This window comes from Anser cygnoides, chromosome 2 (assembly GCF_040182565.1).
Source record: "Anser cygnoides isolate HZ-2024a breed goose chromosome 2, Taihu_goose_T2T_genome, whole genome shotgun sequence".
Lineage (NCBI taxonomy): Eukaryota > Metazoa > Chordata > Aves > Anseriformes > Anatidae > Anser > Anser cygnoides.
In genome coordinates this window covers 138,471,332-138,493,109 of record NC_089874.1, presented here as the reverse complement: position 1 = coordinate 138,493,109, position 21,778 = coordinate 138,471,332, and the positions used below count along the sequence as shown (strand labels likewise).

Genomic DNA, 21,778 nt, shown 5'->3' with positions numbered 1-21,778 from the left:
TGATCTTTGCTGTCCTGGCCCCATTGACCTGGGTACTGGTACGGAAAGGTACAAAAACAGAATTGCCCATGGTTGTCTCACTCTTTAAAGAAGAGATGCAAAGGTTGCACTGACCTTTAACAGAAGTCAGTGTTCCCCACAGGACAAAGTTGCAGTCTCACGTTGCTCTAAATTATTCAGTTTGATAATTCAGCCCAGCAAAGCAGGCAAATAGCAGCTAGTGGGCTGTAAAGTGCCCTTATTCTGAGCTCTAGTGGTCCTGACTCACTGCTCCAGCCCAGAACACTCTGCCTGGACAGTGGAGATGTCAAAGCTGCTGTCTGATTACATTGGTCAGTAAGAACTCAGACTGGCTTCTATATAAATTTCATTAATCAATACAGATGGAATCCTAATAAACACTCTTTAATCAATGGGGTTTTTTAGTCTGGAGAAAAGAAGTCTGAGGGGAGACCTCATCGCTCTCTACAACTACCTGAGAGGAGGTTGCAGTGAGGAGGGTGTTGGTCCCTTTTCTCAGGTGGCAAGTGATAGGACACAAAGAAAAGGTCTCAAGTTGTGTCAGGGGAGTTTTAGATTGTATATCAGGAATAATTTCTTCACACAAAGTATGGTCAAGCATTGGAATAGGCTGCCCAGGGAAGTGGTGGAGTCCCCATCCCTGGAGGTATTTAAGAGACGTGTGGATGTGGCACTGAGGGACGTGGTTTAGTGGTGGGACTCGATAGGTCAGGTTGATGGTTGGACTTGGTGATCTTGAAGGTCTTTTCCAACCTAAACGAGGAGCGCCTGTCCTCAGACAGAAAAGTCTGAGAGAGCTGGGACTGTTCAGCCTGGAGAACAGTACCAGCTCAGGGGACCTCATCGCTGTCTCATACCTGAAGGAGGGTGCAGAGGGGATGGAGCCAGGCTCTGTCAGTGTTGCCCAGTGACAGGACAAGAGGCAATGGGCGCGAACTGGAACACAGGAGGTTCTGTATAAACATCAGGAAGCACTTCTTTACTGTGCGGGTGACAGAGCACTGGCACAGGTTGCCCAGAGAGGTTGTGGAGCCTCTTTGCTTGGAGATCTTCAAAAGCCACTTGGATGTGGTCCTGGGCACCTGTCTCTAGCTGGCTCTGCTTGAGCAGGGGTTTTGGACCAGGTGACCTGTCAACCTTAACTTCTCAGTGATTGTGATGCTGTGATCCAGAATCAGATAACAGAAGTCCAATATACAAAGGATATTCTCTCACCTTCCCCTTCACTAACTGATTTTAATTTAGTTTTATTTCAGTTTCCTGGTTACCTTAAGCTCAGTCTCCTGAAATACCAGTAGTTGCCCCAATTATTCTGTTGTTGTCAGCCCATTTTCAGAGGAATAACAAGGCTCCCTGCTGGCCCAAGGCTTTAACACTGCTCCACATGCTGGCAAAGGTGGCAGCCCATCCTCCTGTGACAAGGGACTCATCATTCACCTCCTCCATCAGACCTTGTGTCCCTCCCTTCCTTCTCAGCTGCTCTGAGTGGTCCACAAAATAGATTTCTGTAGGAACCAGGTAAAACTTCGGACTCCCTTTCACTGATGTAGCTGCATCAGGATCAGAGTCAGGTTCACTGGCTTTTTTAGAAGTAAGAAATATATATATTTTTCCTGCATTGTGAAACTTTTCCTTCAGGAGATTTTGTTATGTTACGATCCAAGTCCTGCTATTTGGCACAGCAAGTAATTATTGTACAGTTACTGATTTTCTGACTCACCCCCTTGCAGATCAGTTCTGCTTCTTCGGATTCATTACAAGCCTCAAGGAGCTGAGCAGAAAAACAGCATGTCCCACCTTCACATGTCAGATAGTAAAGCTTAGTCATGCAGCTTAAAATAAAGTAAGCAAGGGGCAGATGGCAAAAAGGACAAAATGTGGCTTATTTAATCTGCCTGTGTTTGCAAGGAAGTAATTGTCTTCTAGGCTCCAGAAAACAGAGTGCTACCAGAAGACAAACAATGAAGCCTCTCTTTCCAGGGCACATATGACACTATTTGTATAGCTTCAACAGGAGCCTGCAGTTAATTCAGGGCTTTCAATAAAATTTACATTCACCATATGTAGAGGATAAAACACCTTCCCTGAATTGGGAAGCTGAATTGACCTGCTTCCCCTCCCTCGTGTGATCAGTTCACCCAGAGAAACTGTAATCCTCTTTTGAGCCCATACAGTAAAAATGTCTTTAACAAAGCAGCCTTTCCAACATAAAACTATTACGCGAGGAAACAAGGCAGTAAGTGGTACAATAACTTGAAACACATAATACTGTCAGAAACAATGACTATAGGCTTGACAGGTTCCATCAAACCGGTACCAATTTAAAGCTTTTAGTAATTGCAATCATTAATGTATGCAGAGCTGTTAAGTAATGAGTCAGAGTAACGTAGCTACATTTTGTTGTGTACCAACTAACCAGGGAAGAACAGCTCACATACTGCAAGTACACTTGCTGATTAGGTATTCAATTTTGAAAGTATCCTTGAAGTTTTATTCAGTAACTTCTAAGGAATGAATGTTTACAGCACGGTTCTACGCAGGGTGAAAGAATCCTTTTCTTGCCTCGGACAAATAAGACTTGTTTTAAACCTGCCATAGAGCTGATGAGAGGAACAGCTCTGAGCAAAACCAAAGAGATGGACAGCCTGGATCAAGCTAATGTAAGAGAAAGCACATAAATTCAAAAGGTTCTTAAAAGTTTTAGCTTTTGGATGTTTTTAACCTTCTGAAGGTACCAAAGACACTAATGTGTTATGTTTAACTCCCTTTTGAAAGCCAGAGAGGAGCTGGCTAGCTCTAGAGGGTGCTGTATGTATTTGTACCTGGTTGACAAATGACAGCTGCAAGACAGCTTAACTGGAGAAAACAAAACACGAAAATGCGATGATTCCTATAAATTTGTTGTATGCCCCCAAAGTTCCAAACTTGAGCTACAGTGATTTCTAGGAGTCTTTCTAAAACAGAGAAGGAGGTGCAGGGAAGACAACTGCATTCACTGGGGGAGGAAGCATCAGCCTTACGAGGAGGGGCTGGAGCTGAAACTCTTGTAGAGGAAAAAGGCTGGTGATGCAGGGAAGATGCTCCAGGAAGATAAAACCATGAAGATGCCAGATGAGGTTAGAGCAACACTTTCTTCCACCAGTTGTGCAGGCACTCAGTAACACCAGAAAATCTCTTTAAAAGAGCCAAAGGGGCATTCTGGGCAAGGTTGTAGAAGCAGATAGCTCCAGATAGTTCAAAGAAAAAACAGACAAATTTATGGACAGGAAGCTATAAGCAGATAATAAGGGGGATCAACAGATGCCCCTTCTGTCACCTGTAATCCAGTGACTGCAGAGAATAGATTAGAGGCTGGGGCCAGGCATCTCCTGCTTTTGCTATTGAAACCCAACATATCCACCAAGTTTGCACAGAAAACCCTCAAGAGAGCAGGCAGAGGTGACGATGGAAATACAAAACTGTTCCTCAAAATTCTGCATTTTTAAAGGTTCCTTTTACTTCTACACTAATGAAACCAAAGTATAAGGTTTGGGATTGTGCTGAAAGTCAGGATGGTGAGGTAGCATGAGAGAGGTGTTGCCTCATCTGTGTCCTGTCTTAGAAGTCAAGAAGCTGCAGTGTAGCTTTTCATAATATAATTGTTTCTTTTATGAGGAATAAGACCAGTTTTGGTCACCACTTTCAGTTTGGTCTTCCCATTGCTCCTGAATGCTGCAGCTTCTGACCTAATCTTCCCACTGTCTTTCCAACTCTCTGTCTAATGCAAGTTCCTATATGTACCAGGTACTATAGCAAATTCTTATCTAACTTTTAAGTTACCTTGGTTCAATTTCTCTCTGTGGCTTTCCCAGGGTTGAAAATAACAGCAAAAGAATGGCTCAAAAAGCAGTAACACAACCAGGGAACAGTTTGGGTTTATCTTTGTTTGTTTGTTTGTGGTTTTTGTTTGTTTTGTTTTGAAAAGGCAAGTTAACCCTTATGACCAAGCGAAGCATGTCAATCTTAACTCAGACAGATTTTTAGTTGCTGCCATCCATCTCCTTCCCTCTAAATTCAGGCACCTCTGTTAGCAATGCGGTGTCTGATTAGCAAAAGTATTTAGTAAGCTAATGTTCACTGTCCACAGCAGGAGGCTCACACAGCTTGGCTGATGAGAAATGAACTGCCTGAAGCTAGCTTTTAATGGCAACTAATTTCCCATATTTGATACTCAGCTCAGCCAACTAATATCTAGCTCAACCGTGACAAGACAATCACAGTTCCTTTTGAAAATCCTTTAATCTGGGATGCAAACCAGTGTGCTCAAGGCTATAATGAACTTCTGAGATTATGTACTGGCTATTTTAGAAGGAGGAATATTTTCTCTTTCTTTTTTCTTTTCTATATGAGAGAGGCTTAAGAATACAGACTTTCATAGTTTCCTGCTTCTATGCATCTTGCCTAGTGCACAGAGATAATCTCCTGAAAGTCACTGGTAAAAAAAAAAAAAGTTTTAAAAGGTCAAGTAAACAGCTTTCCCTTCAAATAACCCAAAGGATGTGGCAGTTCACAACAGCACAACATCATAAGTGGCTTTTAAATCAATTGATCTTGTTATTCTAAATGTGTTTTAAATATCTAACATGTTTTATACTGCACTGGCTTGGGCTTTGACAAATCCCATTACTCTCTGTTACTCTATCTCATTACACAGTGAATTATTAAATAGAACACTTAACCTAATTAGATATTATTGTCATGATACAGACATCTTGAAACGAGTCATTCCTTTTTGTTGTTTTGACTAGTCCCTCAATTTTTTTAATTTTTATTCTGTGTTGTTTTTGTTTGTTTGTTTTTCCTTTCTTTGGAGGCATCAAATCTATGTTTTTTTGTTTTGTTTTGTTTTTTTTCCTTCCGTAAATGTTTCCTGGATATAACAATACACGATCACGTATGGATGTAGATTTGTTAGAAATACGGCATGTGTGCCTGTACATATATACATGTACACACAAAAAACAAAAATGACCCTGGGTCACAGACAATTTTTTTTTCTCCTGTAGTGGTGTGCATGGTCTTTCACTTCTGTGGAGTAAATAAGGTTTTAGACTAGAATACAAATTTTCACCTCAAGGACATTTGTTCCAGGAGGGATGAAATTTTTACTCTATTCTACAAGTTAGTTGAAAGTTCCCACTCTGTCCCATGAAACATGTCTAGCACACCACAGGGCCTTCCCATGTGCCATCAGTCCTCACCAATGGGCTCTAATTCCAATGGCAAAAGCGTGCATCTGTAAAGCTGTGTGAGATAATTGCTGGCTATTCATTTCAGAGAGTATCGGATCTACAAAGCCAGGCTAGTGCATTTTCTCAGTCTTTTCAAAATACGGCGCGGTCAGGGCTGGTTAATTGGAAAAGATGCTTCCCATCAAATAGTATACTTTTAAATTAACAAACTGTCACTTGCAGATCTGTTTCGGATCACTTCATTATTATCCCAGCAAACTTTCAAACTAAAATATTTATTTTCCTCAGTCACACTGTGCAAATCAGGTCAAAAATATTACTTGACATAGGAATAACTTGTAAGAGTTGCTTTGGCTATTTACCAAGCTGTCATGTTTATCTTTTCAGTGGCATTTCCCATATTGGGAAACATGGCAAATGCTGTAGACAGTGTTATTGTTGTGGAAGGGAGTTATCCAGTGTTTAATGATGCTAACTATAGATTATTCATTTTTCAGAAATGTTCCTTCTGTATGTTATCTTCAAGTAACCCCCTCCAAGAGGTACTAACTTATGGTTACTTTGTGCCACCTGAAGTCATCTCTCTGCTGAGGATGGGATGCACTGAGGGCAATGCAGTTTCTAAGCGGAGGTCTCCATTGCCATTCACTTTTTATGACACCACTGGCTCCTCTGAGTGTCCCCTCTCTCGCCCTACACTGCAATGCAACATATTGGATAATGGTGTAAATTGCTATGGGCAACATCGTTGTTTATCCCTACTAAAGATACCCCCAGTATGTCAAGTCCTTCTTATAACTGTTTTTTTTTTTTTTTTTTTTGTGAAAAATGCTGGAGAATCATACCTTTCTTTTTTGTTTATTCCCGTACACCTGTTTCCTCTTCATTTATTTCCTTATTTTTAAATCTAAATGAAGGAATTTCTTCTGTGCAGTCAAGACGACTTTCATTATTCCAAATCAGCAAACTTAAACACTTTTGCTATTCACAACATGCATGTTATCAATCACAACTGTGTTTGTTGCAGTATATATACATAATGGGAAAAGTAAAAATTGCCTTAATTAGTACATAATTTTATTATTTTAAGAGTTTTTTTGTTGTTGTTTTTATGAATAGCTGTTGTAAACTAAATCAGTGTCTTCATGCTTGTACTTTACATTGAAAATGAGAAAGGCACTCAAACATACACCAAATGAGAAAGAAAATACAAAATGGTGGCAACCATTTTGGGTAAACGAGGTGCTCATGTTCTTATCTGTGTGTATAAAAGTGAGATTATTGGATTTCTTTAGCTACTTTATGATTGAAATTAGAAACTGTCTTGTATGACAGTAAGACTCTTACCAGTCACTCATACTTGGTGTTGCATGACAAGCATCATCTCTGTGTAGATGAGCTGGTTTCATCATTGAAAAAAAAAAAGAAAAAAAAAAGAAAACAGGCATAAGTATTGCCATTTCTACAATCTGGAAAGTATGTAGATTTTAAAAATGATGGGCTCAGTCAACAACATAAAGCAACCTTGAAAAAATGTGCAATGCTTGTAACCAAACGGAATGCCTTGAAACCAAAACCCAGAGATTCAAATCCACAGTTTCAACTGATGAGATTTATTTTTTTTTAATGTACCAATTAATATCTGTGATGCAGCAGAATGCCCACTCAGAGTTTGTGATGAGCTATTTTGCAATCTTGCCAAGGGCCACAGAAAAGCAAGGGTTTTTATCAAGGCCAAAATTCAGTTAAGAATTAAAAATAAATATCAATGTTTTTTAAAAAAAGTATATGCCCTCTACAAATCAGTATTTCAAATGACATATTTCTGAATTGAAAAGAGATTCCTAGGGTTTGTTTTGATGCTACATATGCTCAATGTTACGTGTGCTATGTATGCATTGTGTTATATGAGGGGGAAACATTATGTTTAGAAGACTTTCTGTTTGTAAAATCAAATGTTAAAAAATTAAGAGAGAGAAGATTTGGAGAGCAGGATTAGGAGATGGAGATTAAGAGAATGGCTGGCTGTCCATGAAGTGCTAACCAGAGCCCTTGTGATGCAGCACGGTCTGTACTCATGGTCACCTACTACTTTCTGAAGGACACATTCAGTTTGTGAAAGGCAGAATGCAGAACTAATGTGTTACATCTATGTGGGGGAAAGGCTTATTACCTGCAGATCTTGGCTTTCTTTGTTACTGCTGTTTGGATACACTCAGTGCTTGAGGTAGGATGTTGTGAGAAGAAAAAGGGTGATTGTTTCATGGGAAGGCAGCTCACAGAAACCTTGTGAAATTGTATTTTTACCCTCATTCCACCACCAAGTTTTCAGGTAATGCTAGAAAAAGTCACTTGGATCTGTTCTTTCACAAGTGGCCAATAACAGAATGTTCCTCTATTTGAAAATGCTTAACTTAGATTAAGGTCTCTATACAAAAAGTGCCAAGCACACATAACTGCAGTGAAGTTCCTGATCATATACAGACATATTATGCTAACTACTCTAAAAAAGTAATTCCTAGACATCCTAAAGTGGACACCTAAAATTAATGGGCATTTTAAATATTATTTTCATCTTAATCTCTTTAAGAATTAGTTCCTCACTAGTCGGGATAATTACACCTCTCTCCATCATCAGGTTATTACATAGGTACGGTCATTAAGGATTTTGAATCACTTAGTCACTAGAGTGATGAGCTCACAACAAAGCTTTCCTTCTAAAAGACATAGTAAAAGGGCCTATTTTCACCAAAAATCACCCTAGCAGATCTCGGTCATCTTTAACAATATGGGTTGAAAGTGGCCAATGCATTCAAAATACATGCAGACATCATGATCACCAAAGCCTTGCTGTCGGGGGAAGACGGGCTGAAAATAATTCGTGTTGGTGTAACTGGTACACAGGTGTACAAGCGTTTGTGTTCAGGATGACACCTGAATTGTGTTTCTGGTGTTTCTTAGTGTCTTAAAGAAGTTATGGGGTAGATGGAGTGTCTGTCTAGAGCCAGCTAGCAGGGGGATCCATATGGTGTGTATATAGGCATATATATTTATTTCCATTAAATGGGTGTTATCCTGATCTGGTCTGTGTTGGTCCATGTGGCCAGCCACAGACATACATGTATATATATGTATTTTGAGTGTGCACGTGTGCACACGAGCCTATTGGGAATGCATGCACAGCCTCACCACCAGCTGGTCCTGGGGATCTGGAGCTGCAGCAGCCTCCCCTCTGTCGGGCTGCTGGGTATGACGAGCCCTAACAGATGGGCCCTTCTTTGCCAAAAGCTTTCAAACCCATTTCCTAAACAACCAAGGAATGATGGAACTCGTGAATATGAAATTTGCTTCCAGGATATGAGGAATTATGGCCTAACGGTTACTGATCCTTTTGCATCTCTTCCTCTAAACCTGGCCCTCTGGTACCCTCACCTGCTGTACAATCACATCTCTCTTGGGAACAGCAGGCAGCACTTGGCAGCTCTCTTTCAATAGCAAATACACCACACAAAACAGAAAACACCACTGCATAACTTCTTCCTTTGTGATAACCTGCTTCATACTGTTCGTCCTCCTTCAATGCTGTTCTTTACATTTTTTCCCCCCTGAATGCTTTGCTGGAAGGACATTTAGATGAAAAGAGAGGCTGTTGCTAGGTTATCTTCCCTGGGCTAGCTAGCAAGAGATTCAAATGCCTCCCATGTTCCTGAACAGACCTCTCCAGGCACTGATAGTTTTGCTGTTTTCCAAAGGCAGCAACATCCCCAGCTTGAAGGAAGATGTCGCACCTGCAAGGGTGTAGCAGAACAGGCAGTGGGCTGGGTGGAGGGGTGAGCTGAACATGCAGGCACACAAATCTTAGGACAGGAATAGTTAGGAAGAGTCACAGTAGCTTGTTAATTACTGTGGATCATCAGTGCCTCATGACAGGGCTGTTGGGATTACGAGACATTAAAAGATGTGTCTGTCGTCTGCAGCTTGCTCATTCCTTCTCGCGTCTCTTCTTCAGAGCATGAGGGACACCACAGATCCCAGAGTGGCTGAGGCTGGCAGGGCCCTCTGGGGGTGACCTGGTGCCACCCGTGCCCAAGCAGGGACACCCAGAGCAGGGTGCCCAGCACCACGTCCAGGCGGCTTCTGAAGGGCTCCAAGGAGGAGACCCCATAGCCTCTGGGCAGCCTGTGCCACAAATTGATGCGCTCTATGCACATTTTTACTCAGTGAGTTGCAATCTCTTATTTCTCACTATTTACCTCACAAATAAAGAGATTAATAATTTATTAATGTAGATGTATTACAACTGATGAGTTGTACAACCCAGTTGTACTCAGGTTCTGCTCTGGTTGGTCCTTCAAATTTAGCTGGAGGATTGGGCTCTCCTTGTATGATCCACACTTTTTCCAGAAAAGCTCAAAAATTGAGCTAACTGTACTATTTACTCCGTAGAAACTATTTGCTAGGAGGAAAAAAACAGGATTTTATTTTAACACAATTTTTAGAGGAAATCATCCAGTTTAGAATTAGATGATACTTAGTAGATAAAAATCTCCTTACAGGCGTTTTGCCATACTCTGTTGTTAATTTTTCCTTGATAAATTGCTTGTTCCCAGCATTGCAAAACTCTGTGGTTTACTGTAAACGTATTACTGCTAAGAAATGAATACAGAGGTCTTTTTTTTTTTTTTTTCCGGTGTAAGCAGTGCGGCTGCTGATCAATTTTGTGACATGAAGGATGGTGGTGTCACGACCTGGCAGGAACAGACAGTGACAGCAGGAGACGGAAGAGGAGTGGATCCAGATGAGGAAATAACCCACCGGTGATGCAGTGTTCAGTAAAAAAGCATGGGGGCAAAACGTACAATTAAAGAAATCAGGGAGAGATGAGGAGGTCAGGTGGCTGTGGGTTGTAAAATCCTGCAGTCCAGAATTGAAACCTCATACACCCCAAATTTCTATTACCTTTTCCTCACTCTTTTCCTTGTTACTTTTGCTCTTTGGTTCAGCAGTTTTTCTGAATATAAGATAATTCGTCTTAGACTGGGTGGCAGGGGACAGACTTCAGCTGGTGTTCATGGGTCTAACTTCACGCTGGCTGCGAAGCCGCTCCAGCACTCTTTGTTCTTTGTGCAGGAAAACAGAAGTACCGAGAGACATCAGCTGCGCCGTGCTTATTGCAGCGCTCGTGGCTGGGCTCTCCTCATCCGCTGCTTTTGTCACACATCGCTTTGTACCGTTTTCCTGCAGTTTTGTCAGCCAGGTAACTACATGTCATTGATGGTATATGTGCAACTCATACTCCTTGGAATAAATAATAAAAAGGCAAACTGACACTTATACCGTAAGTGCCTGGAATTAATTCTGGGAAAGAATAATCTTTCAAAGCCGGAACACTATGTGGATGGCAGATTGTCAGCTACTCCCAATTTCTCTCTATTCTGACTTGGCATCAGCACGGGTATCTTTTCCTTTGCTCTTTCCCTAGTTGCATTAATGCCATCACATGTAGCTTCAAGTTTACTGTTGCTGGATGCAGCAAAAATGAATCTGCATCCCTGCTGATGTTGTGATACTGGGTTGGACTGGTGAAGAGTAATTTTACTAAATAGATTTACTAAACCTAGTTTTACTTTAGCTTTTCATTTTCTTTTCCGTCTGTGCTATGAAAAAATGGGTCTCACTGAGACATCAGAAAACAGTGCTGGATTCTCTAGGACTTTGTATCTCCATTGGCTTCAAAGCAGATACTCCTGATTTACAGGTGTTGAGCAAGGGTAGGGTCGAGGCCATAGTGCTGCACATATTTCACATCAACTATCTCTGGTACAGTATCACAAATGCAGTTTTTTAATGTCTGTGTCTTCTGAATAATTAATCTAGGAGTGTGTTTGTCCTGGCCCAGTAATACCACTCTACTGGTGTTTACCATTATTTGTGATTTAACGTTAACTTTGTTTTTCTGTCAGATAAAACAGGGTACCTTGTGTGCACCCAAGTCAGATGTTTCTGAGAGAACAGGGCCTCTGATAACACTGAGGGAAAAATTTAATTGTACCCCCACCCCCGCATCATTTACATAACTCAGATTGATGAGATAGGAAGGAAAGTGTTTACAATGCAAGAAGATAGGAATTTGGGGATTTAAATAGGAAGCGAATCGAAATGAGCTGTCTGAGGTAATTATGAAACACATACTTCATATGTTTTCATTAGATATTGCTATTATACTACACAAGGCAAAGGAGTTTGATTAAACTACAGCTCAGTATATAAATTTATGCATAAATTACCCAGAAATCAGTTAGTTCATTATCTTTCAGGAACTCAGCAGGGGACTGAGCAAAAGTTTAGCTGTACTGGGATAAATAATTTGAACAAGAATAAGAAGTGTGTTTGGTAGGAAGAAAAACACCAGCAAGGTCGTGAGATGGAGCACGACAAGGGGTTAAATTAACTGGTGTGCAAAGTCCCAGGCAGGGACAACCACCAGCAGAAGGAGCCTGGCCAGACTGAGCAGGACCTGAGCTCCATCTCCACCACATGAAGCCCAGGGCACAGGGAACATCCTCCTGCAGCTCCGGTGGGGCCACATCAAAGCCTGCTGGCTGCACAGAGCACCTCGAGAAGGGATATCTCGCTCCTGCAGGCACAGCTGCAATGTAGGCGCTAGCTTTTCCCTTTCTGCTTGGGAATGGTTCTTCAGGCTGGTTTCGCTGGTAGTTTGCTCATGGAACAGGGCTCAGCAAACAGCATGGAGCTAGATTATTTTCTGATTTAATTTCCAGCCTCTAGTGAGTGTGTGTTTTCTTTTTATATAAGGACATCTTTTCATTTTTTATTTTTTAGAAACATTGCATACAGGACCATTGAATAATTGAGCTATTGAAGAATCATAGCCAAACTCCATCATCAGACTACCCTCAAAGTCGGCTTTTGACCACTGAATGAAAGGTGATGCTGCCAAGCCATCAGTGGCAAACAGTCAGAATATGATTTCTACAGACCCTTCTAGCATTAAACTTTATTTGATTGTGCTGAATATTGCTCAGTGTATGTTCCATTTGTTGGTATTCCATGGGCCTGACTCTCCTGTTTATTGAAACAAATGTTCATGAGAATGTTGCACCAGCCATCCAGTGAGAGAAGCTATCACAAAACATTCTGCATTAACCTTTCTGTCATTGCATTAAGGCTGTGACTACACCCCAGCTCCATGCATCAGCATGTCACAGAAGCCTTGGCTCTCGCAAATACTTATACACTTCTTTTCCCATTCCTTAAAGCTAGCTGGACTGAATGTCTTCACCTTCTGTAGACGTAACACGGTGCTGTTACATTCTTGTTGCTAATGAGGATACAGGTTTAGTACCTGTGTTCAGGATCTATGGTATGATTTCATGGAAATGCCTCTCAAGGATCTGTCTCTCCGGGCTACTTTTCTGCATTTTTCTTAATAACTGCTACAAGCACTGTCAAAGTGCTTAGAGTTTAACTTATAGCTGCTTATTTAGCCTTTTTTAAAAAAAAATCTTTTCTTCTGTGTCTGCTCAGGATGCTTGTTCCCTTTTTACCCTTCATCTCTTTAAATTTCAATGCAATCAATTATAAGACACCAATCTACCTATCTTACTCCCTGTCTGTAGTGTATCAGCAGTGGCTTCTACTGTAATCCACTCTGCGTTGGTATTGACTGCCTCTCTCCAAGCCTGGTATCGTCAACAAATACCGCTGCCTGACTAAACCATCTTTTAATAAATAAACACAACAAACCTTGGCCCTAATAACAAAGCTTGTGGCTTTGATAATCCCCTTTCCCATTAATTCACTCCGAAGTCCAATATTCTTTCTACATTCCCTGCCAGAATAATCTATCACATCAAGCATTTTTCAGGGAGCTGTATTACAAACACTGTTCCGCTTCCACCATGATCTCCTGTCAGCAGACGCCATGTGGTAAGCTTGTTAACTCCTTCAGAAGTTTGACTGGTATTTCATATATTTATACATTTTTACACCAGAAGGGACATGTTGCTTGATGCTCTGGATGACCCAAACTATACAATTTTATTCAGCATCTCTTATGTTAGTATAGACTCCCCCTTCCCAGGAAGTCTGTTAGGAAGACTTCTGGTCTTGAATTCAAGCCATGGAGATTTGTCCACCTCCACTGGTCATTTATTTTTGGTGGCTAATTATTGCTGTGAAAAACGCACACTTCTGAATTTGCTTTTTGGAATCCCGTTTGAATTTGGTGGATGCCAGCCTCCAGCCACTGCAGTCTGTTATGTTTCTTTGTGCATGACTAAACTACTATATGCCCTCAGAATTTTTCTCCCTGCAGAAATTATGGAAAGTTCATTCTGGCTGTTGAGTAGACTGCTCCCTCTGCCCTTTCCTTCATCCCTCCCTCCAGTGTAAGTCCCTCTCTCCAAAGAAGGTCCTCCACTTTTCACAGCATCCTCGTGCCTGTGATCTTAGCCCTCTCCTATCCTTTACTGGCCTTCATAAGTGCAGAAGGAGTAAGCAAACGGTTCATTCCAGTAATGCTCTCACCTCTGCTGACTACATAGATAAATTAATTTCCATACCTTTGCTTTCTGACTCCCTATTCATCCATGAAAGGTTCATATTAGGTCTTTTGGCCATGACATCCTGCTGAGAGGTTCACAGTCTACTGCCTTTAGTGCCTCTATGATGCTTGCTGTAACTGAAACAAGAACTGTCAGTATAGCTTTCTCTTGCATGTTTTCCCCAATATTTTCTCCGACAGCACTTTCATCCATTATTATCTTTACCTGATTACTTTTCCCAGTGTTGTTCTGCATAAAACGAATGGTTTCTTGCTGTCAGATAAAATCCCTTCTTAAAAGTACAGGCATTAAATTTGATACCTTCTATTACAACGATATTTTCTGATATTTTGAAGAGCTTTTTAATGTAGTATGTGTGCTAACATACCTGAGTTTATCATTTATCCTTTTTTTTTTTTTTTTTCTGAATAGGCAGGGGTCTTTGTTGCTGGCCATTAATTTAAACCTTCCCATCTCCTATTTTCTTTGACTTTCTCTTGGATGTGGCCTTGACTTATGGTATATTTTCTTCTTCTCGTTGAAAATAAGTATCTGATTATTTCTCCATCACATTTTGTGAGCACAAGAATAAAGAATTCATTTTACTTTTTACAGTGTCAGCCCTTTCTGCCAATATATTACCCCTTCCATGTCTCATTTCACCTCTTGTGCCATCTCTTGTTCCTTTATGTATACAAAACATGTCTTCCCGTTTATCTTGCCTCTCATTCATACCTCTTTTCATTCTTCACCTTCCCTTTTCTTATCATTTTCCTACAGTTTCACGATCATTTCTATAATCTTCCTAGTCCTCCCCTGTACTGATGCTTTATATCTGGTGCTAACCTTTATCTCATTCCTGATTACTTTTTGTACTTTTGTTCATCGCACAGTCTATCAATCGTTATAAGCTTTGGGCTCGCCTGTTCCAACCGTGCTTAGTGCTGTGGATGTATCAGTGCATCTGCCTATATGGATCTCTGAACATTTGACATTTTTCTGCCCAAGTCCATTTCCTTGCCATGAATCCTTTCCCCAGTTTCAACAGGATGACTCCTCTGCCTAAGCTGTCTGCAGCTAACTCATGCCTTGCCCTCCTGTGTTTTTTTTTTTGTTTGTTTGTTTGTTTTGTTTTGTTTTGTTTTTTTCAGTTCTGGGGTAAAAGAGTTGTTCTGCTCATGGGGACGAACTTGGCACTGTGAATGCGCAAAGGGCAAAGTACCAGTGTCTGAAAACCTGTATACTGGGACCAGCTGAAAGTGGGAGGGGAAGCACAAGTTCCTCCTGCTGGCCTCTCTCCTGGTAAGAGCAGCCTCCTCTTGCAAATGAGAGGGATGGGTGGTGGGTGAGTTTGGGTGCTGGAGACCCCAAAAGGGGAGAGGAACATCCTCATGTGCCCAAGGACATCTTGGACAGAGTCACAGCTAAACCCACCCCCATCTCTGGCTGGGTCTTCATCCTCCATTATCCCTCCAAGTACAAAGTAACCCCTTACAAAAATCCATACCTTCTCTAAGCATACATTGAAGCCATATTTTTATTCTTTCTGTACATTCTACTTTCTGGGTATTCTACTGTGCTAGTGGGCTTATGGGGTAAGAGAAGGAGATATAAAATGAAACGTTTGCTTTCCTAAAAATGTTTTCCTTCCTTGCAATTGTCAGAGAAAAGACCCATGAGGAACTATCTCCCAGGAAAGCATTTGAGAAGTGCCGTTACAAACCCACTGGAAATAACGAAAAAAATTCCACTCTGTCTGAAGAGGCCAAGATCTCTTGCCAAGCAGCAAAACACTTTAAGCTCTTCAACAGCAACACAGCACTGTCTAAGGGATGCAAGGCTGCTGCTGGTGTAGAAACCACACATCTACACCATGCAGTGGAGCCTCTTGCAGGACCTTCAAACCGATGGCATCCATCCTGGCTCCAAGGAGAACAGGCATCATCATGCAGGGCTGCGTGCAAATTAATGAGGTGCTCTGGACTGCTTCTGGTTGGGATAACAGCATCAGGGTCACATCTCCAAGGATTTTGACCTGCTGGGTCAGCCAGAAACCTGTCAGTGGATGACGCTTGTTTTTGCCAATGCTGCTGTCTGGGAGGCAACAGACTCCAGCAGAATCAGGATCACAACTACAAGCTACTGAACTTGCTGTTCCCATGTTCTGCCTCTGTTTAGCATCAGAACAGGCCTGAGGCATATTCATTTATTATTTTTTTTTTAGTGTGAAAATATAGCAGAAATGTTATGTTTGGACTTCAGTGAAGCTGAGTCCCAGTCAGCAAATTCTCTGGGTGGTTTGTCTTGCCCCAGCTCTTTGTCCTTCCCACACCAGTCTCTGCCCATGCACACGGTTGTTGCTGCATTGTTTGTTGCACACACTCTCTGGTAGCTGACTCCAGCGTTTGGGCACACTTGTAAAACAATAGAAGGTTTCTTCCACACATGAGAAGTTTGTCATTGTTGTTTTTTGTTTGTTTGTTTATATGTTTTCCTGTGCTGCTTGTTAATAACAATTTACAAGTCCCTTTGTACCTTCTGATTATAACCTAACCTGCGCTATTCAGATTTTGTGGATTAATTCATTTTTCTGTATTACTTTTCCCTTAAACTTTATAGGCATGTATATTCATGAAAAGAACAGAGGGGAAAAAAATCCCAGAAATTACCACAAGAAAAACCCCTGCTAAAAGCAATAAGTTTGCTGACAGATGGTAGAATCAGTTGAAAATCGAGTACCATATTTACTAAGTCTAACCCATTTAGTAAGCCAGAAAAGTGTTATCTAATTCTATCCCCTGTGTGTTTGTGTTTTGGAATAAACAGATGCCTAATGAGGAATGTGTCTAGTATGGTTTTTGAAGAACCTGGATGGATCCTGGTTCTGATTCAATACTTGATTTTGACAAAGATGATAACACTCACTGCAGAACCTATTGTTTTGTCTCACAGAACCACAAATATTCCCATGCCTGCTGACAGACAAAAAGTGGTTTCAGAAAAAAAGGTGCCAGAACAGGGCACAAATCAGAAGAAAAAAAAAAAAAAAAAAAAAACAACAACAAACAGAAGTGTTGAATGACTTAACCTGCATTTTACATTTCTTGTTCTATTTATACAACACCCAAAAATGCAGTGAAGGAAAGGGCAAACACACTTGAATCACTTGCAGGCTTGACAGCTACCACAATCAATTCGTGTATGTTTTGTGCTGGGTTTTATAAAATAATAGGGACTGGCTTAGAAAGACACATGCTTGTGTACTTTGTGGCAGATCTGGGTGAGAAGCAAAGACTGAATAAACAGAGCAGGGTAATGTGAGCAACAAGTGCTTTAGGGAAGATGAACCTCTTGTGGGCCATGCTTGGCCAGTGAGGCTATTGCATCTGCAATGTCGGTGCAGAAGAAAGTGAGCTCCCCCAAAGGCTGGCAGGATGGCTTCTAACATCTCACCCTTGACTGGAACCATTAGGAAGTTTACCAAAATAAAAAATCTGCCCTCTGTGAAGTCCATAAAAAATACTTACGGAATGAGAGATATTAGACTTTTAAAATACATCTACTTTTTCTAATGCTGCAGGGAAGGAGTAGATAAAGAATAGGATCTGGTCTAGTGTAAAATAAATGATATCTTCACATAGAGGGGAATATTTAGAAAGGATTATTTAAAAGGAGGGAGATATAACGTTTATTTTTCCACAGTATTTTAAAATTAATTGATTAGCAATAGATTTCAATAAATTAATATTCACCCATTCCCACTTATAAAAGTTGTTTAAGATCTACTAAAGAATTTTGCTAAGTCTTGTTTTCAATTATATGAACTTGTTATGAGAGACTTAGGTTCTGGAAATTCAAAATATCTGCCTAAAAATACCAGGAAGCTGTGGTTTGATTATTGGGAATCTCATCCCTGTTCCCAGCACTGGCTGTTTACCTGTTCTGTGGGCACAAGTGAGTTGTTTCTATTCTCTTTCTGTGTTCCCCTTTACACCCAGGAGATGCACAGTGTTTCTCACCCTATGGAATTCTAAATCCAAACTCACACATGCGTTACTCTAATATAGTCAATTTTCTAATTTTGTCATAGGATTATCTAAGGTATTGGTCAAGTCAGTATGTTGTCGTCGCATTACTGCAGAAAATGCCAACTCACGCATCAAAGGAAGGTGGACGCTGGTGGTGGCAACAGAGTGTTTTAACACATGGATATAGATGTGATTCTTAAATATTAATAACGAGAATTGCATTTCACCTCTTATCTAGGCGGTATCCAAAGATGATTTTCTGTTCACATTTTAGCAAAAGAGAGCTCTCATGGGGAACCTGAGGGAAAAGAAAAATTGCTGGCACTATGCATTTCTTCTGCAGGCTTTTCCACCCCTCAAAGGCAGCAGAGGCAAAATGCTTGTGGTAAAGATCTTACCCTGTCCTTGGTTTAAAAATGTAGCAGGAGTATAAATTTGTTCTGTTTCTAGTTTTATGTGAAAGAACGAGGGAAACTGCAAAAGACTATGGATCCTGATTTTGATGTTTTACATTTTTTCTTGCCCGTTCTTGGCTATACTTTGTCGCATTTCCAAGGCATTAAAACAGAGACTCAGGGGCCTAGCTAGGCATAATGGTATAAAGTTTCCGGTGCAGTAAGCTGTAACACTCTGTATGCTCTGGAAAGTTTGCATTCAGCCTTTTAATAAGTGAAGACACAACATAATGCTCCTGATAATTTTCAGCATGGACAGATGGTATATGAACAGCCTGGTGGGAGGAGAACCAGCCCAGCTTAGGGTAACAATGTTCGACTAGCTATCAGGGAGGAAACAGACTTCCTCTGCCATTGCCCAGTGCCAAGGAGCTTGTTTTATCTCCTGCTCACCACACTGATCATGCTTTGCTTTCTTCTGTTTTATAGGCATTGGCTTTGTGCAGAAAGTGCAGCTCCTTTCTCCTGCCAAAACGAAACAGTATTTTAGATTATAACTAGGCTAGGAGTCATTTGCAATTAATTCTGCTCAAAACCTCCTCTAGCTGGAAATGCAGATTGGACCAATTTGCTGTGAGTTGCTACAAGGTGAGGAAGGTGCTCGCCACTTCTATTCCGTACTGAATTTTCCAGTTTGTGTGCTAAAGCTGGAGCTGGCTGCAGCCGCTGCCCCAGCCACGAAGCAGGGCACGTTAGCAGGAGAACGGGTGGGTTCAGAGATGCTTTGGGAAGTTTCTCTGGGTCTGTAGCATCCAAATTAGATTCTTCAGGGGCTGTGTATGTGAGTCTGTCAGTGCTTCTCCCTCTGCAAGACAATTCAGCAGCAGTGGCAGCAGGAAGTGGCATGCTGGAGAGAGGCAGCATGCTGGGATGGCTGAACGTGATTTTTGTAAGCCTACTTCTGAAAATGCCACTTGTCCTCTTTCAGATTGCCTTCCTTGCCACTGCCCACCTTGGAATAAAGGAGCTAGGAATATATTTCATCACCATTATCCTTTCTGTACATGAATGTGTTAATTACACAGGGCAAAGCATTTCTGCAGCCCCGGAGTGCTGCCCGCAATCAGCAAAGTCCTGCCATGTTCCACCTCCGGACAGATGCTTCAGCTGAGCCAACAGAGAGATGGTTAATAGGTCAAGGAGATTGCTAGTGACGGGAGGATGGATTGAAGATGTGCATTCACTCCCAATTCTGGGTCTTGGGGGCTAGCAGAGACAAGTGTCTTCCATGAGCAATAAATTAGTCTTAAAAAATAAATGATTTCTTTTAAAAGTGCATTCATTTCTCTGGAGCCTCCATCTCTCTACTGAGCAGGTGGCACAGAGTAAAAGAAAAGAATAAAGAGAAAATGTCACCTCTCTCTCCTGCAACTCTCTTTAAAATGTTTGAACACTTTTTTTAAATTTTACTTTAATTTTCTTGTCTCTGCTCTTTATTTTTATTTTATTTTAATTTTATTTTTATTGTGCCTGAATTCAAGGCTGCTGAAAATAGCGCAAGATAGTTCCTGTAAATCTCTATCTGCTTTTCTTCTCATCTCAGGGTGGACAGGAGTTTTTTGTTTCATACATTATTGACAATGTGATAGAATGGTGATTCCACGAAGTGAGCAGGAGCCTTAAAAAGTTAATGAGGAGGGACAACACGGGATTGTTGTTATTGTTACTTTTTAATGTTATGTAGCATTAGGACTGGGCAGCTGGGCACGCTGGATACTGACTGCCACTGCTGTCATTTTTATTGCACCGTGCTGCTGACAAAAGCTGTTACCCCTCCTGGGCTCTTCAGTGCACCCACCACCTTCCCATCACTGCACCTCGCTGCACCTCACTGGCAAACCGGGGGACACGCACGCTGACATCCACAAAGGACAGTGAATCCACACATAACATTTGTAGACAAACATTAATCTCAGGAAGGAAAAAAAGAAAACAATATAATTTTGATTTCCTAAAGACTGAAGCATCTACCTTCCCTAAAGACATCCACTGAATAAGCTTAGTATGTCCTCTGGCTAACATCTGTAGTAAACTTACCTCAAAGACACAAGTACCGGGAGGTTTATTACAGTCAGTACCTTTGGATATATTATTTTACACGATGATACCATCTGTTTCATACTGTAGCACATATCTGAGCACTCCAACAGCAGTTGCAAATACCTCTGTCAGGACACTTGGAAGCATATAGGGCTGGTGCTGGGCAATATCATGGGGCTAAGAATATGCTGACATATTCTGGGCTGGATCCTCTCTTACATTGGTGTTATTTTTATATAGCTGCGGAGACTTCAACTGAGCAAGTCCATACTTATACAAACATGAGGTCAAGACCTCATCCAGGATTATTTAAGGCTAAAACATTTTAATCTACAATGAAAATAATGGAGAAATTCCTTCTCATGAGAGTGCCTAGTCCTTGTGAAATGTCTGTCTCTTCAGCTGTCCAAATGAGAAATAGAGGAAGTAGAGCCCTCTGTATGATAGTCTGACGCCCTGGAATTTTAACTGCTAAATGTTTCAGTTAAGAAACCCAAGTCAGAAAATGATCTGCACTTCTGTGTGGCAAAAAATTCAACCACTTTCTACTATTGGTTTTGTGTCTTTAGCTGGTAGGGTTTCATTGGCTTTAAATGGACCTGAAGATTTTTCTCAGAAGTCAAACGAGGATTTTGTAAGTTCACCCAGAATCGCTAAGGTCACAACTGATGGCCACATATCATTATTAGTGATATAGATAGATGTTGACATTGATTTTTTTAAATATCTGTCTCACCTGTCTTTTCAAAGTTGTTATTTTTATGTGCTTTTTCTTTTTTCTTTTTCTTTTTCTTTTTTTTTTTTTTTTATACATCTTATCAATTATTGCTGCTTAGAAGAGTTTCCTCACCAACCCTTCCAACTTAGTCCCCAAATTGTGGGAAGGAATCAAAGGAATGATGTTTGCTGCTGTTTAACTTTGAATCACTGGCAAATGTTTTATGTAACTCATTTTCTTCCACACAATTAGATTGTAAGGACATAGGGACTAGGCTCTTTTTTTTTTTTTTTTTTAATTCAAAGGTCTCAGTAAGCAAAGCATAATGTATTCTGCCCAAACTGTGAGAACAGAGCAATACAGAATAATTTACTTCACTAATGCCAAATTAAAATTCATAACACAATTCTTTAATTACCATCTGAATCCAATTCTCAAAGAAGTTTGCCCTAATTGCATTGTTGATATGCATGGATGCAAATAAGATGTTGACTGTTTCCCTTGTAGCAAATGACTCTGTTTCTAATATGCACACATCTAACAACATGGGGCCAAGTTCATCCCTGGTAAAAACCCATTAGAGTTAGCAGAGTTATAGCAGGGATGAATCTGAACCACTCTTCTCAGGAAAGCTGGTCTAGTTATCAGCCACTAAAAATTGCCCCTCCAGTGCCTACAGACAAATGCACTGTCCCTGTTTCCCCTGAGCAAGACAGTG

The 21,778-nt window shown here is 40.9% G+C and overlaps 1 long non-coding RNA gene across 4 annotated transcripts in view; it reads left to right on the top strand.

Annotated features, from left to right (window-relative positions):
• The window catches only part of LOC106030519 (uncharacterized), a 53,790-nt gene extending 32,751 nt beyond the window's left edge, over positions 1 to 21,039 (top strand). For 2 of the 4 annotated variants that reach the window (XR_010828709.1, XR_010828708.1), the window contains 4 exons: positions 9,953 to 10,509; positions 12,096 to 12,200; positions 14,971 to 15,121; positions 15,484 to 21,039. This is a non-coding gene — a long non-coding RNA (uncharacterized lncRNA). The remainder of the gene's footprint in view (positions 1 to 9,952; positions 10,510 to 12,095; positions 12,201 to 14,970; positions 15,122 to 15,483) is intronic. The other 2 variants (XR_001203800.3, XR_010828710.1) reach the window with 2 other exon arrangements.
• Positions 21,040 to 21,778: the final 739 nt, after the last annotated feature.